This window comes from Aulonocara stuartgranti, assembly GCF_965226115.1.
Source record: "Aulonocara stuartgranti genome assembly, chromosome: 2".
Lineage (NCBI taxonomy): Eukaryota > Metazoa > Chordata > Actinopteri > Cichliformes > Cichlidae > Aulonocara > Aulonocara stuartgranti.
In genome coordinates this window covers 9711791-9723167 of record NC_138940.1, presented here as the reverse complement: position 1 = coordinate 9723167, position 11377 = coordinate 9711791, and the positions used below count along the sequence as shown (strand labels likewise).

The 11377-nt window shown below is 42.2% G+C and overlaps 1 long non-coding RNA gene and 1 pseudogene across 3 annotated transcripts; both read left to right on the top strand.

The window, feature by feature from the left end:
- The first annotated feature begins 1658 nt into the window (after nucleotides 1-1658).
- On the top strand, nucleotides 1659-6118 carry LOC309687329. Of its 2 annotated transcripts, XR_014270718.1 has the most exons (4): nucleotides 1659-1874; nucleotides 2933-3020; nucleotides 3741-3898; nucleotides 4324-6118. It is a non-coding gene; the product is annotated as an uncharacterized lncRNA (long non-coding RNA). The 2 variants fall into 2 exon arrangements; XR_014270719.1 differs by lacking the exons at nucleotides 1659-1874; nucleotides 2933-3020 and having other exon boundaries at nucleotides 3027-3898; nucleotides 4324-4381; nucleotides 5320-6118.
- Nucleotides 6119-6148: 30 nt separating this feature from the next.
- On the top strand, nucleotides 6149-10970 carry LOC309715689 (TBC1 domain family member 2A-like; annotated as a pseudogene). Its single transcript has 7 exons — nucleotides 6149-6787; nucleotides 8379-8579; nucleotides 8690-8890; nucleotides 8978-9098; nucleotides 9183-9368; nucleotides 9993-10114; nucleotides 10444-10970. The product of its transcript is annotated as a TBC1 domain family member 2A-like (transcript).
- The last annotated feature ends 407 nt before the right edge of the window (nucleotides 10971-11377 follow it).

Sequence of the window (11377 nt, the reverse complement as noted above, 5' to 3'; positions counted from 1 at the left end):
CCTTTCATGTTGATCAGCTTAGTAGTTTGCCAGCTTTCTAGCTGTTAAAGACTTTTGGCGAGAGGTTATTCATATTTGAACTCTAATTGAACCCCTCTTTTTGACTGTTTTTTTGTTTGTTTGTTTTTGGGGTTTTTTGTTGTCTTAGATGGCCTGACTCAGCAGGTGGGGGCAGTTTCCGAGTTCACCTTCGTTCAAACAGTGCAGAAATGGTTTCGCTATGCTCCAGACCGGATGGGTGGTGCAGGACGCCCGATATCCAGCCCCGTCATGGAGTAAACTAAAAACAGTAAATAATACATTTAACAAACAAGCAAGCTCTAAATTCAAGCGGAGAGACTGCAGACGTAGCCGCACCATTCCAGGGATTTTTGGTTAGCATGAGGGGTCTAGCCAGGACCCTTACTGGATACTTGGTGGGAATCGAACGTGCGACTCCAAAGATGTGTAGTATTACCACTACACTATCCAGCTGCGCTACACTATCCAACAAAAAAAGTTTTTAGAAAATTTGATAAAGTCTGATGCTTAATATTGTAGGGATATTAATCTCCCTATGATATTAATACGGATTAATAACACAGAGAAGTCATACTTCTGTTATGACAGAATTAATTGGGTAAATTATATTTACAATTGTAACATTGTAAATATAATGTTATGATTTTACATTATATTAAATTGTAACATGATGTAAAATCGTAACATTGTAAACTTAACATTACAATTTTACATTATGTTGCAATTTAACATAATGTGAAATTGTAACATTGTAAACATAATGTTACAATTGGAACATCAGTCCATCTATCCATGCATCTTCATCCGCTTTATCCGAGGCCGGGTCGCGGGGGCAGCAGCCTAAGCAAAGAGGCCCAGACCCAACACGCTGTGTACTCACCTTTGCTAAGTACATGTGAGATCTTGAATAAAAAAAACAAAACAAAACACACTTTTCTTTTGTGTTTTATTGAAAGCACTTTACAGAAAGTGTAATTGTTTGTAATGACGAAAGAAGTAGGTAGGTTTGCATGTGTAATTAGTGTGTTATTGCAGAAGAAGCTTAATGTGTAGTTTGCAAAAACAATGGGAAAAAAAGGTGGCCGAAGAAGAAAAGATAAATGTCCTTTTTTTTAAGTATTCCCTCGGCCGGGCGTTTGGCTTATGACATGTGGCGGGGACTCTGCTACAGAACTCCGCCAGTTCGAACCCCCCACGAACTCAGTGCCACGGCCCTGCGCGGGGGGCGGGGAAACGCGCTCGCATTTCCTTTTTGCTTTTTCCTGCTTGAGCCAAGTCCTCCGCCCGCTCTTCATCTCTCTCATTACCCCTTATTACCTTACACTCATGCCTTTGCCTTTCACCACTTCAAAACGAAGCCTACTTCAATATTACCTTCATACGCTCTCTTTGCTTTTGGCTTTCCTCATGCTGTGTACTCACCTTTGCTAAGTACATGTGAACAGATCTTGAATAAAAAAAACAAAACAAAACACACTTTTCTTTTCTGTTTTATTGAAAGCACTTTACAGAAAGTGTAATTGTTTGTGATGAAGAAAGAAGTAGGTAGGTTTCCATGTGTAATTAGTGTGTTATTGCAGAAGAAGCTTAATGTGTACTTTGGAAAACCGATGAGAAAAAAAGGTGGCCGAAGAAGAAATGATAAATGTCCTTTTTTTTCAAGCCTTCTCTCAGCCGGCAGTTTCAGTGCCACGGCCCTCGCTTGGGGGGTGGGGAGACGTGCCCCCCAAGGAGACCTGCTAGATTGTTCAGAAGGTTGTTCTCATCCATCCAGATGGAGGATCACTAACAGGAGCGTGGAAGACTCCAGAATCCACTCTGGCTGGAATCCGGTGGATATGCAGTGTGTACAGGTACAGGACCATTTAAACAGACAGCATTTATAGAATGACTATTAAAAGTCAGCGAGTGTCAGTAATGTTAATGTGGTTATGTTAGTAATACACCGAGTGCTAATATAAGAGCTTTAAGATGCATTTGTAGATATTATTACGTGTTTTACCGTCTTTATGGTGCTAGCTTAAAGTTACGGTGTAAACGTTAGCTTATATTGGAGGAAAGCTGTTACTGGTTAAACGATGTTAGCACAGAAATATTAGCTTCTGTCATGACTGATGAAGTTACTAGTTAATAAAGTTTTCAGTAAAGTGATTAATCGCAGCCACAGGTTGACAGCAAATATCTCGATTAGCTTCAGTGCATCTGTAATAAATATGTGCAAGTTTCAGTGCTTCGTTTAAACTGTATGATACTTATACTGACCCAGGGTCAGTGTAAAATACAATCCTAGCTGTGTGAACAAAGCCACTGTAAATTTAATCCTGCATGACAAACCTCAGGATGCAGGTTATTATTACTCTTTCCTGCTGGCACACCTGAGAGTCAGCTAGAAACTTATAGTGACGTGGACATCATGCAAAGACTGCCAGACTCTGTAATACTGCAAATGATCAGTGACTCAGGTTAACACTAAACTTCAAACGGTACCTCTGTGTGCTGAACATCTAGGATTGAGTCAGGCTGCATTGACTGTGGGACTTTAATGTGTTAAAAGCAGGTTGAAGACGGCTCAGAAACATTTGAAGATTAAAATTTAGCATTATGGCTGCTGGTGGTTTGTAATATCTACTCAGCTGTATTTTTGTTACTAATTTATGTTTGTTGTTGTTTAACACAGATTTCAGAAGAGCAAATATGCTTAATAGTTTAACTAGATTTCATTTGTCAGTGTTTGACTGCTGAGTCACCGGAAGAACTCATTTCATTCATTCTCCATATGATGTTAATTTACAGAAATGTTTCACAGGAACTGATTTCTCCCAAAGGTTGAACTAGTGTGTTTCCATAGATTACCTCTGTATGAATGTACTTCTTAAATGAAGGCAAGTGTTTGTCCTTTTTTGTTCCTCAGGTACAGTACGTGATATCAAGGGCAGGTGGTCAACACTGGGGACAAGAAGCAGACATACTTCCAAGAGGGAGCTGCAGTGAGGTCAGAGGTCAGAATCTGAAACAGCTCAGGTTTATATTTTAGAGGTTATAAAAAATCAAAATGTATTTATAAAGAAACCTTTAAATAATAGTCATAATTATGATTATTATAAGAAATATCAAACATTTAAGTGGATTTTCTGTTACACATATTGTGTTAGCCCTGCGATAAACTGGCAGCCTGTCTTTGTCCTGTATCAGCTGGGATAGGCTTCATCCTCCCGCAACCTTGAATTGGATACATTTTATTCCAATTATGTAATCTGATCATTTACAAACTCAAGGTATCTAATCAAAATGTAAGTAATAATTATAAAATGGGAAAGCAGAAATAAGTGTGACATAAATGTAAATGTGTGAGCTGACATAGAGCTACATGCAGTCTGAAAAACCTTTGTTGTCAAGTTTGCAGGTATATCAGCACGAGACATTCTTACATAGAAGAGACATTAAAGTCTCTAACTCAGTGAAGCATTATTGGTCCCGTCTGTTTGGATAAATATAGTAAGTTGATGTATGTCCATTTATTGACACATTTTCTTAAGTGCTTATCCAGTTCAGGATCACAGTGGAGCTGCAGCTGGATATGTTCACTAAATAAACCTTACAAAAGTTAACAATAAACCTGCATCCATGTACGTTGTTGTCCACAGGATGAGAAAATCAAACTGGAACACTGTGGAACATGTTAATAAATGTTTGTGTGTTTATGCCTGTGTCTTTCACAGGAGGCGCTGGAAGGTTTCCCTAATAGTTCCTGGTGAATCAAAGCAGAACCATAAAGGTTGCTGGACTGCATGATGGCCTTACCCCTGAGCAGTCATCCTGTTAAAGGATGAACCAGTTAGAAGCTGTTTTCAAAGTAGCTGAGCAGATTTCATCTCAAGTAAGCGATTAACTGTTTGTTCATCTGTTCCGCCACTTAAAGAGCATTTAAGGACGTCTTTTGAGTGTCCAGTTGAATTAATTCTACTGGCTCTCATGGTCATTTGTTATTATAGTCATATTTTTCATGTTCATCCAGCTATTTAGTAAATTCTATCTATTTAGTAATATCCGTCAGCTATAAAATGTAATATAAATATAAAAATATCTAAATATCTCCTGCCCTTTATGTTTTAATGATGTAAGTCTGTTATCGTGTTACATTAGCATTCCTCACATATCAATGAGATGCTGTACAGTACAATCCTACTGACACAGCAGAGGGATAACGACAGCTATTCAACATCGTTACACGACACATTCGAGCTGCATGACGCAGACAAAGTGACTAAATCATCTTTTTGTGGTTTATTGTCTTCAAACCAGCAGACAAAGCCGATGGCAGAAGATGTCGGAGAAGAACTTCAGGCCGTGGACTGAAAAGGTATTTTTTTCTTGTTATCAAAAGACATTTGGAGTGGCAGCTTCTACAACTGGTTGTGCTAAAGTAAAGCTTACAGTCTAAGAAATCACAGTGTTGATATTCAGCACAAAGAGAAAAGCTCACTTGTTTGAATTTATTTACAATCATAGTTTTATAAATTCTGACTGTAAACAGCTTTTACAGCTTTGATATTGTTTGACACTCGATATCAGGTGATAGGGTTTAATTTAAAGGTTTCTGTGTCCCAATGAGCCATTTACACTGATCAGTGTCAGTTTAACTGTAACACATTCATTATTTAGATTCAACAAAGAAATAACTGAATGTAAAAAATGGCAGCCCTCAGGCAGGTTTATAGAGATACATGCATGCATTATGAAATTTATGTATCCCAGATAATTGTTATTCATCTAGTCATGGCAGACCTACCTCTTCCTCCCAAGTTAACTGCAACCCAAAATAACTAGTGGGGCTATTTACACACTCACAACCAGTGTGGGGTAAAAAGAGCCACCAAAAAACTGTCAGCCACAGATGTGCTAGAAGAGTTAGAAGCTCTACTTATGGAGAAACTTTCTAAGTCTAACAGGGGACAGGAACTCCTGCCCAAGTAACATGATATAAGCCCACATACAGCCCAGCCATAAAGTGAACCAAGTTAAAGACAGCATGGGACCAAATGCATGTAACCAGCCTGCACCCACCTGACATTTCTTCCTCCTGAATTAAATGAATGAAGGGATGAAAGTTAAATGACTACAAACCTAAAGCCACTAGTTCCCACACTGGAGCTCCCTGACACTGTGTGTTAACTGTATTTAGCTTGTATCAACAGTTGTAACAGGCTAAGCCACCTGAGACACTGCATTGAATTTGTTCCTGTCTTACTGGTTTCAGCTGACTGGTTTCAACTCAGATATTCTGCTTTTTCCTTTCAGTAGATCAAAGCAGCTCGTGCTCCTTCTGCTTCCAATTTAGAAGAAGAAGAAGAAGGCGAAGGCTTCAGCGAAGTGGCGTTCATGGTCTCAGTGAACAGTCACGGTCACACACTGCATGTGGTTTTAAAAGCAACATGTCTGTTCACCACAACAATGGAGATGTGTAATATTAGTGCAGCTATGGTTTGTTCTTGAACATCAGTTCTGTTTTCTACTTTGATCACTCAGACCAAAAAAGTGTTGTTTTCAGATTCTTTCTTTTAAATCTATAAAGCACCTGTTCATTTTTTTTATTACAATTAGTTTCACATAAATGTTAGTGTTTCCTTTTATGATCTTTTAATGCTTACACTACACTGTACATGAAATCAAACCTAATAATGAGGCAGATAACATTCCTGTTACGATCCAGACTAGTGGTCTTACTGGGGCCGGTGAACAGGACTGTAAGCTTGCCATTGTGCCAGTTAAAGTAAAATCAAAGAGAGGTCAAAGAATAGTGGAAACGTATGCCTTTCTGGACCAAGGGAGTTCAGCATCCTTTTGTACAGCGGGTCTTATGGACAAGCTGAATATTGCTGGGAGGAGGACAAAGATTCTCCTGCGCACCATGGGACAGGAGAAAGTGGTGGACAGTTTCATTGTACCTGAACTTGAAGTTGCTGGATTGGACAGTGACATGTACTGTGATATGCCTAACCTCTTCACTCAGCATAAAATGCCTGTAGATATTGGTAACATCCCAAATCAACAGGACCTGGTTGACTGGCCACATTTGAAGCATGTTCATTTGCCAGAAATTAAGACCAATGTTGAGCTTTTGATTGGCATGAATATGCCCAGAGCTCTAGAACCTTTGGAGGTCATCCGGAGTGTAGGTGATGGACCCTTTGCCATTAGGACTGTGCTCGGCTGGACTGTGAATGGGCCACTTAATCGAGAATGCTGTGGAAGGCCAGGATGTTTGGCAACAGTTACCGCCAACAGAGTTTCTGCTGTCACACTGGACAAGCTATGGAAACAGCAGTTCAAGATGGATTTTCCTGAGAGCAGCAATGATGAACAGATGGGGCTGTCAAAGGAAGACTTGAAGTTCCTGGAATTGGCCAGCAAGATGGTGACTTTGGGGGATTGGCACTACAGCATTGCCCTGCCACTAAAAGACCGAGACATAAGAATGCCTGACAACTGTGCAATTGAGCAACGAGCCTTAGGTTTGAAGAAAAGGTTCATCAGAGATAAAGACTTTCATAAAGACTACACTGCCTTCATGACAGATCTTATATCTAGAGGATATGCAAAGAGAGTCCCAGTCACAGAATTAGAGCGCCAGAAATGGGGAAGGATTAAACGTAACTTTGTTCCTGGAGATGTGGTCCTTATAGTGGATGATTCTGCACCTCGTGGTTCTTGGCTCATTGGGAGAGTCACCGGAGCTGCACCAGATGAAAGGGGGCTTGTGCGTCAGGTCTGGATTAAGACCCCAACCAGCCATGTGTGCAGACCCATCACAAAGATATGCCTTCTTCAGGAGGCCTCTGACCCATGACTATGACATTTTTGACACAGTGTGACATAACTAACTTTGAATTGACTTTAATGTTATGAGATGTACATCAGACTGACTATATTTAGGCTAAGTGCTGGTAACCTCTGGCCTATGACTGACTGACCATGTGCAGACAGAAGAAAAGAAGAGAAGACATGAGAAAATAACTTTGGTGGACTTTTGAGTATGTTATGTTGTCTCACTGGGTGTCTGTGATATGATGAAGTGTGTGTTGTGAGTTATGGTGTTGGATGTGTAATTATTACTGTAAAAATGTAATAATTAGGGGCCGGAATGTTGTGGATAGGCGTAGCTTTGGGTCACGTGGTGTCAGTAATAGTGATTGCTATATCACCTGTTCACGGCCCGAGGGAAATTTTGTGAATGAGTGGGTGATGGGGGAAGTCGACTTTTGCTGACCGCTCAAGCGTCCCAAGGCGTTCCCAGGCCAGCCGAGAGATATAATCTCTCCAGCGTGTCCTGGGTCTGCCCCGGGGCCTGCTCCCGGTGGGACATGCCTGGAACACCTCACCCAGGAGGCGCCCAGGGGGCATCCTTGTCAGATGCCCGAACCACCTCAGCTGGCTCCTTTCGATGTGGAGCAGCAGCTGCTCTACTCTGAGCCCCTCCCGGACGGCCGAACTTCTCACCCTATCTCTAAGGGAGAGGCCAGCCACCCTTCGGAGGAAGCTCATTTCTGCCGCTTGTATACGCGATCTCGTTCTTTCGGTCACTACCCACAGCTCGTGGCCATAGGTGAGGGTAGGGATTGTAACATTGTAAACATAATACAATTTTACATTATGTTACTGTCAGAGTCGGACGGTGCCCCGACCGGTCGACCTGTGTGTGTGTGTTTTTTTGTTCTCCTCTCTCGCTCCGCTTTTTCTCCGCTGCGATTGTTACCTCCGACCCGTAAGTGCTGCCACTCTGAGCTGCCTAATAAGCCTGGACGCGATCGAGACGGAGAGACGGAAGGGGACACTTCACTGATTCTAGGGAGTTTTGTGGACACACGAGGGGAGACGGGGAGAGGAGCACTGAAGGGACTTGCACTGTGGATAACTGTGGATTGATTTTGGCTTCACCGTAAATAAAGACACTGTTCAACTTAAACGAGAGGTCCGCGTCTAGGTTCGCTAACTCACCACCCTTAACAGCTACAATTTAACATCATGTAAAATTGTAACATCATGTTTACAATGTTACAATTTGTAAATTGTAACATTGTAAACATAATGTTACAATTTTATATGATGTTAAACTGTAACATAATGTAAAATTGTAACATTATGTTTACAATGTTACAATTTGTAAATTGTAACATTGTAAACATAATGTTACAATTTTATATGATGTTAAACTGTAACATAATGTAAAATTGTAACATTATGTTTACAATGTTACAATTTTACATTATGTTACAATTTAACATAATGTAAAATTGTAACATAATGCTTAACAGATAATGGTTATCCTCTTTTTATATCATACATCATTGTCTCTGTAGGAGGGTCTGGAGCACCCCCTGCTGAGCCGCTGGGCTCAGTACCTTGCAGGCAGGTCCGACGATGACTTCATCATCTCACCTGAGCTCAAAATTCTGGTGCGTCAAGGCGTCCCTCGGGAGTATCGGCAGAGAGTGTGGCGCTGTTTGGTCCGAGCCAGAACTTTGACAAGCCAAGAGTGCCACATGCAACGCTATCAGCAGGTACAGCTGTAGAGAGAGAGAGTGCTTTATCCGCACCTGAGCACAGGTGGCTCCTCCTTCTTCCTGTTGGGAATGCTGGCGAGCACTCAGTAATCCTGTTCTGTTTCCAGCTGTGTGAGAAGAGTCGGACAGCTCCTAATCCTGCCTCCAGGCAGGTCCAGCTGGACCTTCACCGAACCCTGACGACCAATCAGCACTTCTCCTCGCCGTCCAGCCCCGCCCTCCAGCCCCGCCCTCCAGCAGCTCCGCTGCATCCTTCTGGCCTTCTCCGGGCATAACCCTGCCATTGGCTACTGCCAGGTACTCAACAGGTCAGAACAAAAGTATAAATTTTATATCTGAGTTCTTATGTGGACCCGCCTTCCAGGCAGAACCTCACCTTCCATGAATGTCCACAGGTTAGCGGCCCTCGCTCTGCTGGTCCTCCAAAGTGACGAAGACGCCTTCTGGTGTCTGGTGGCAGTGGTGGAAGCCATCATGCCTCAGGACTACTACACCAAGAATCTGGTGGCCTCTCAGGTCAGCAGACACACTCACCTGCTTGCCTGCTGTGATCTGTTTTAGTGATCAGTGAGGCTGATCTCTGTGAGTCTTTGTGCTCAGGCGGACCAGCGCGTGCTGAAGGACTTCATGGCGGAGAAGCTTCCTCGCCTGGCATCTCACTTTGAGGATCACAACATTGACGTCTCTCTGGTCACCTTCAACTGGTTCCTGGTGGTTTTTGTGGAGAGTCTGCCCAGCGACATCCTGATGCCTCTGTGGGACGCCTTCCTGTATGAGGGTACCAAGGTACCATACACCCGAACACACCATGACAGAAATGCAGACAACACTTGAATGCACCACAGTAGTGTCCATGGAAACAAAAATGATTTTGTTTTCACCTTTAGATGTCTTTATTTACATTTTAGGAGTAATAAGACATTGTTTACTAAGCATGGGGAACTGTCATGTGACATGAAATAGGAGTGGGAAAGCAGATAATTCTAGTAACGACCTCACAGTCTACCACAAGCAGCGTAAATCCAGACGATGAGCGGGACAATGGCTTTGGGCTTGTTTCTGCAATGTGACAAATGCAGCACAGCTTTTACATCATTTGTCTCAGGAAATAAAATCACAGTTCAGACACAGAAATATATACCACACAGGGATAAATGCTGACAACAGCTTCAGCCACGTAGATCCAACCCAAAAGTTTAATTTAAACTTAAAGCTCAACTACCAAGTAAGTTAATATTATCTGGCAACTGAGGAACCAAGTGGCTTATTGGAAATCGATCAGAGCTGTAATGAGTAAAGGGCCCAACTGCACCACAACTGAAAGAGTAATTTTATGACTCACCTCCTCAAAGTTTCCAATTAATTGTGTGGCGTGAGTGTCCTGTTATGAAATGCGTGTCTGTGCTGCAGGTGATCTTCAGATACACTCTGGCTCTGTTCAAATACAAAGAGGACGACATCCTGAAGATTCACGACAGCGTGGAGATCTACCAGTACCTACGCTTCTTCACAAAGACCGTCTCCAATGCCAGGTACGCACTCGCCTCCACCCGCCTTAATCTACGAGCTGTTACACTCTCAGAAGTGTAGCGGATGTAGCTGTTGAATCTTTGAGCTTCAAACCCTTTTTACTGAAATTTTGTGAGAAGTTTAAATTTCCCTGATCACAGTAACAACGATTTAAAGATTTTTAAGTATCTGCAGCTCTCGGATACATGTGGTCCAGTCAGTCCAGTATTTCCTGCTCAAACTGCAGTACCTGAAGTATCAAGCAGCATAAAACAGAAACACTCAAGCTGATCAGTTTCCAGTTCCTCTGTGTTGGTGATCGAGTCCTTTCCACCTGCGTGTGTCCATGCAGGAAGCTGACCAGCATCGCCTTCAACGACATGAACCCATTCCCCAGCCGGCTGCTGAGGAACCGGCGAGTGCTCCACCTGGAGCGCCTGCAGGCGGAGCTGCGTGAGCTGGAGGAGCAGCACAAGGATTTCATCACCGAGAGCGTCGTACGGAAAGACAAAGAGCTCGACGTCATGGTGAGCGAGGACGACGAGGACCTCTGATCACACGGGACGCTTCAGCTGCTCACTTCGAGACGACGATGAGTTTTCCATGAGTTCAAGAGAATTTTACTAAACCGGCTGTTAACTGGTTTCCTTCACACCAAACACAGGATTGTGTCAGGTTCACCATCTCTACTAACACTACAAGGAAACAGACGCATACAGATTTAACTGCATCACATCTCTGAAACAAGCTTGCAGTAAACAAATGTGTACTGTGTTCACGTGTGTAATAAGTCAGGCTGCAGAAATGTGCAGATGTATTTCAGTGAATTCATTTGGATTAATATGTGATAGCTTATTTATTTCATTGCATCTTTTGCTTTATACCTAAAAATGTGTGACATTTCTAAATGTAGTCACATCCCTATGAAACATGGTTGATTATCAGCTGTAGTCACAGCTGGTGATAAAGTAATTAAATGTCCAGCTATTCAAAAATAGGGCATTCTGCACAATGAGTACTTTTTGGTACTTGAAGTATATTTTGATGCTGATGCTTCAGGGCATTGTGCTGCATTGTCGAAGCTCTCTGGGCTTCCGGTTAGAACGACCTCACAGTGTTTTATTTTGATCTGGTGTAAAGTGCATTGTGCGGAAATGACAGCATGATAGTCACATGATAAAACTGACTTTTCTTTTTTTTTTTAATTTTACTGGGTGTGCATCTTGTTCAAATGTCTTTTTCAGCATTTGTACATAAATATTCTGTATATAAATATTTGATTTTCA